Genomic DNA, 6000 nt, shown 5'->3' on the forward strand with positions numbered 1-6000 from the left:
TATTCCATTTAATCGTGCGGAAACTTCTCATCTCCATATTTGAACTTTTTGTGTTTTTCCGTGAATTACCACCCTACTTGATCATACAGCGTCACACAAAAATATCAAGAAGACCTGCAAATGGGCGCCCGCTGGCCTACCGGTCCAGGCGCATACCACATAGGCTCTGATGCCTGATAACGTGTCGCACAGGTTTGAGTACCGATCCCGACGACCTTTGCTGCGTGTCCCCATCTCTCTCCCCATTTCTCTTTTGCAAGAGACTTTATGTATATATACTTATATATTATTCGCCCCCTCTATTGATGCACCTTCTCTTTATTGGTACTGTACTGCTCTTGTCTTTGTTTTTTTTCCCTCTTATCTATCTTTTTCTTACGTCTCTGTAACCTTGTAAATAACTGTATACTGCTGTGCTTCTACTGGACAACTGAATTTCCCCCTTGGGATAATAAAGGTATCTATCTATCTATCTATCTATCTATCTACTATCCCATCAATAAAGGTGTAGAATCACGTTTTCGGGCTTGCAGATCTGCTACTTTTGCTGTTTTGTAATTAAAGGGATAGTTCCCCCCCAAAAAAGAACTTTTTTCTATTGATTTCTCACTCCTTTGAGCCTAGAATTAATGGATATTTTGTTTTTGTTGCATTCCTAAGCCAATAATTTGATGACCAGCAGTGGTTCCCTATGGAGACACAACAAGCCTGGTTTGTTCCCTATGAAGACGCTAAGAATCTCCTTAAATGATTGCGACAAAAACAAAATAAATATCCATGAAAGTCTCCATGGGATGAGTCATCGATTAAAAAAAAGTCATTTTGGGGGTGAACTATCCCATTAAAATCCTGAAAAGTCTAGACTAGACAGTTTAGACATAATATGAGGTGCTGAAGATTTGCTCTCTCTCTCAATCTTTCTCTCTTTCTCTTAATCTCTCTTGTTCTCTCTCTCTCTTGCTCTCTAATTCACTCTCTCTTTATGTTTTGATCTCATCCTCTGTGTCTTGCTGTCTGCATGTGTGGTGGTAGTAGTGTAGTCTCTGGTCATGGTGAACCAATTTGCTACTGAAAACATGAAGGAATGTCTGCACTGCCGTCAGATAATGAGCATGGGAGCAGTATTAAAGGAGTAGTTCACCCTCAAAATGACTTTTTTTCTATTGATTACTCATGCCATAAAGACTTGAGTTCAATAATAAATATTTTTTTGTATTTGTCGTATTCCTAAGACATACAATGGATTATAGTAAATGTACCCCCATTGATTCCGGATGGGGACGCGAATGCATTTGGGTCTCCATCCGGAATCAATGGGGGTAAATTTATTGTAATTTAATTTCATCAACTAAAACTACCCTTTTTCCACTGACAAAATCTAAATAAGAACTAAGCTATGATGACTGAATCATATGAATAAAATTAAGATATATATTGACAATTGAAAACTAGACTAAAATAGTTAGGGAGGGACTAGTGGAGAAGAAGTCATGTTTGTTTGCGCTCGGGTGTTGCACTCTGAAAATAACCGATCTACAAGCTCACAAAGTGTCACAGCATGACACATTGTGAGCTTGTAGATTGTCTATTTTCAGCATGCAACCAATTGCAATACGACACCATCAAGGTCTACCTACACAACCGTAAATACATGTTTGTCGACAAAATCGACTGTGGATTTAGTTGACTAAAATGTAATATTTAGTTGGCTAAAACTAGATCAAAGGAAAATCAAAAATCAAAGGACTAAAATATGACTAAAACTAAATGAACACAAGAGCCTGGCAGCAGGCCAAGTTGGGCCGAGGAAACATCTCAGCAGCTGCTAGTCCCCCCTCCCCCTCCTTTACTCACCTGGGAGCAAGAATGAAACGGAAGCGTGAAATCCACAGGGGAGCGCTGTACGGATCAATGCTATTTATGTGTATGATAGAGCCATGGGGGTGGGGGGAGAGAGAGAGAGAGAGAGAGAGAGAGAGAGAGAGAGAGAGAGATTTGATGTTACAGCATGAGTACGGTGAACGTCTGGTATTAGGTATACACTACAGTCTCGTCCTCAATCTCAACATGCTGTCTCTTCTCTAACCACTGGACAGAATGAAACCCCATACGTCGTTGAGTGGAGTCCCTCAGGGTTCTATACTGGTGTGTTTTCTGTTCACACCATAGACTAGTTCTTTAGGCGAGAGTGAGTATTCTATACATGTACAGAAGGGAAGAACTTTTCCAAAAAAGTGTACAGAAAGAGTTAAAATGATGTTTTTATGTGGCTACACCCACCAGTTCATTGGTATGCGTGGTTGTCATGAAGCTGAAGTTAGCCACACCCACATGTGTTGGGTGAATGGTAATTAGGGGAGGGGTTGATTCTATGATGTAATAAGTATGGGTGTTTTTGGAACGGCACGTCTGACCCAGCAGGTGGCATCCTCCAGCTAAAAACCCAAATAAAAAGAGAATGCATAATTGCTCATAACAACCACACCAGGGGGTCTAATGAAGTACTGTCAACCTCCTAGACACATGAAAACCAGAAAAAGTACAAAACTATGGTACCACCTCTTTAACCTGGTGAAATGCTAACCTGCCGACGTGGTCACGTGGGTGAATGTTAAAGGTGATACACCATGAAATTTCACTTTTCCTATTTTAAAACCTTTTTTTGGGGTCCCACTAGCACCTTCTATCCTCACAAAGTCCCATTTCTGCCCGATGTGTCTTTCTCTGGTTTTGAGAAGGTGAAGGTTAAAAGTATCCCACGGGTTCTCAAAACAGGCTGTTCAGATTTGCTGCCGATTGTGACGTCATCTGCCGATTGTGACGTCATCACAAAAAAAAAAAAAAACTTTTTTTTTTCAAAAATTCAAAAAAAAAAAAAAAAAAATCAAAAGGATTTTGGGGGGGTGGCGCAGTTCAGGCCAAAGGTGGTACTGCAGCTGAAATGCTCTGAGAGCCATTCAAAAATGAGAGAGGCTCTCTATTCAGGAGTGGTAATTTAGCCTCAAACCTTTTGAAAAACGTTTTTGGGACATAAAAAATATGACATAAATACTTTTTAAATGCATGGTGTATCACCTTTAACCTCTATGCCTAAACCTAACCCAAACCCTAACCCTAACCTCAGGAACCGTGACGCGGGTGTATAGCTAACCTGCCGACGCTGGTTGTCGAAAGAATGACATCAAAGGAACGAGATTTCCCCCTACGCTCCAACACGCCCAAAGAACACCTGTGAGGCAGACAACTATAAGCTAATGATGTCACAATTGATGTCACAATTGCCGTAACATAATCACTAAAATATATCGTCACTGTCGGGCAGAAACCTCGTATCTCCAAGTTTCAAATGTGTACGTCTTTTGGTAGAGCAAAGCCCTGCTTCATCATACAAGACTGTCCGCAATGCGAGGCGTTGTGTGCTTGTAGATCTGCTGTTTTCACTAGTTTAGATCATTTTATAGATGATAAATACAAAACGAATGGTTTTGGACATATAAGGTTTCCACCCGACAACAACGATATGCTATAAACATAAGGTGGTGGGAGTGAAAATTATAATGTAGGGGTGCCTCGGATTAAAAAAATATTTATAGGGGTGCCCCGAGCCAAAAAAGTTTGGGAACCCCTGCGGTAGCGTATACCACACTAAGATGATGAGATGATGGATGAGGGCTGGGTCCATGACGCTCAGCCTTCCTGACAGGAGATCCCATGGTCAGCATGATGAGGGTGATAAAGGTGTAGGGGGGGACGGGGGGGACTGACGGTGTCCCTTGGATGAATAAACTCCATCTGACATGACGATGAGGTCTGACCTTTCCAGGATGAGAGTGGGAAACTTGTGCACTCGTACGCCGTACGCACGCACGTACAGCCCTGCAGCAGTGTGTTGGTGTGTGTGTGCGTTGAATGCGTGCATGTTGGTCTGCACGAATGTCTACATCTAGGTGTGGTGTGTACACTTGTTTTTGTGTGTATACCTTTCTGTCCATACTGTATGTGTACGTGTGTGCATGCCTACGTTCTGTACCTGTGTCCACTTGTCCATGGGCTTTAAGTGAAAGCTATAACTGGCTCTTCAGCGCAAGGCAGGGATCCATTCCAGAGATGCAGGCTCATGGCCATGGGGGGGGGGGGGGGGCAGTAGAGATTCTAAGCCCAGATTGAGGCTCCTATCTGGGGCTGTTTAGGTCAGATACACCCCCTCTCTGTCCACCATGGACAGAGGAGACATGGAAGTACAGACAGTCGGACAACGCCAGAGAGACACTTTCAGAAGTAATAAGTTAGCAACACACTGCAGTGGCCACTCCTGCATAGTGCATACGGTACACACACACACACACACACGCACACACACACACACACACACACACACACACACACACACACACACACACACGCACAATGTGATTGTAGAAGGGGAAAATAAACAATGGCACACAGCGATCCAGTAGCTCATGTCTGTGTGCAGACAGAGATGAGTGGGTTGGCAGACAGACAGGCTGGACGCCCTACCCTCCCATGACTGCAGTGTGTGTGTGTGTGTGTGTGTGTGTGTGTGTGTGTGTGTGTGTGTGTGTGTGTGTGTGTGTGTGTGTGCGTGTGCGTGTGTGTGTGTGTGTGTGTGTGTGTGTGTCTAGGCTTTCATGCTTGTTTGTGTCTTCATCCAATCAAGTCTGACATGCCTTCAGGCATGACATATTCTCAATTTCTGCTTTCTTTAATTGTCTGCGACAGTAGTGATGGGTGTCTCTCTCTCTCTCTCTCTCTCTCTCTCTCTCTCTCTCTCTCCTCATCCTTAGATGACCAAACATCAGTCTCTTTCTGACCACTCTCTTCCCCATCTCTGACTTACGAATGTGAGTCTATAATTGCTGATGAATTTATAATCAGTTATTTTAAGAAATGAGTCAGTCTGGACCACTGTGACTGGGGGTTGTTTTTGTTATGCAGGACAGGTCTACAGCATTGAGGTATTTTGTGTGTAGCCTACCTTTTGCTTACGTACTGGACTGTGCTTTGCTTTTTTTAATATCTCGCTTATGTATGGGAGAGCGCCAGCCCATAATCGAGACATCTCGCTCATAATACACAAATAACCGGGGCTATACATTTGTAACGTACGTTTTTTTCCACCCTGCATAGTGCAGGCCTAGTTGTATAGACAATAGTGTTGGCCATTTTGTTTACCGGCCTTGGTTGCACACAGATAGAAAGGCCATTCAACTTTATATTGTGAGCTTGTAGATCTGTTATTTTCAAGATTGTTATACAATTTATACAATTCTGCATAAGGAGTACTTTCTACTTTTGGTACTTTAAGTGCACTTTGCAAGTGCAATTTTGAATTCTGGACTCCTCCTCATAACAGAGAAGCCTATTTCTACATTGCAGTATTGCTACTTCTACTTCTACTAGTAAAGAAAGTGAGTAGCCTACTTTTAACACCACTGCTATGCTGCTATGACACTGGAGAGAAACGGTATACAGGAGCCAAACCCCAACTCTCTGTGTCTGTCAGTGTCAGCAGCAGACGCCAGTCATCTCCATACCCTATCCTGCAGGGAGAAAACTAGGTGGGGTAAGCATAGCAAGCAGCCATCACAGCTATCAGAGATGTAGGCTATATTTCTACAGAGACGGTTGAGATGCTGTGATCAAAGACACCGTAGAGCTCGCTGACTGGAGAGAAAGTGAGTATAGTATACGGTAGCATGCTTATGCACGCACACATGTGCACATACACACACGGCAGGTTGGGGAAAAAACGGTCCCGTGTAAACAAAAAGGCTGAGGTTTAAAGAGCCGTCATGAAAGTACGAGACACGTTGCAAACAAAGTAGTTTAGACGACACAACCGCCTATAATAGCCGACATCAAAGGACTATTCACAAACATGTATGTATGCAATAGCAGGTACATACAGTAACATACACATATAGAGCCTTTATTTAAGCTTGGAGATTCGGCTAGCCCATGTAAAATTTAACAAAAGTT

This window comes from Nannobrachium achirus (assembly GCF_963921795.1).
Source record: "Nannobrachium achirus genome assembly, chromosome: 1".
Classification (NCBI taxonomy): Eukaryota; Metazoa; Chordata; class Actinopteri; order Myctophiformes; family Myctophidae; genus Nannobrachium; species Nannobrachium achirus.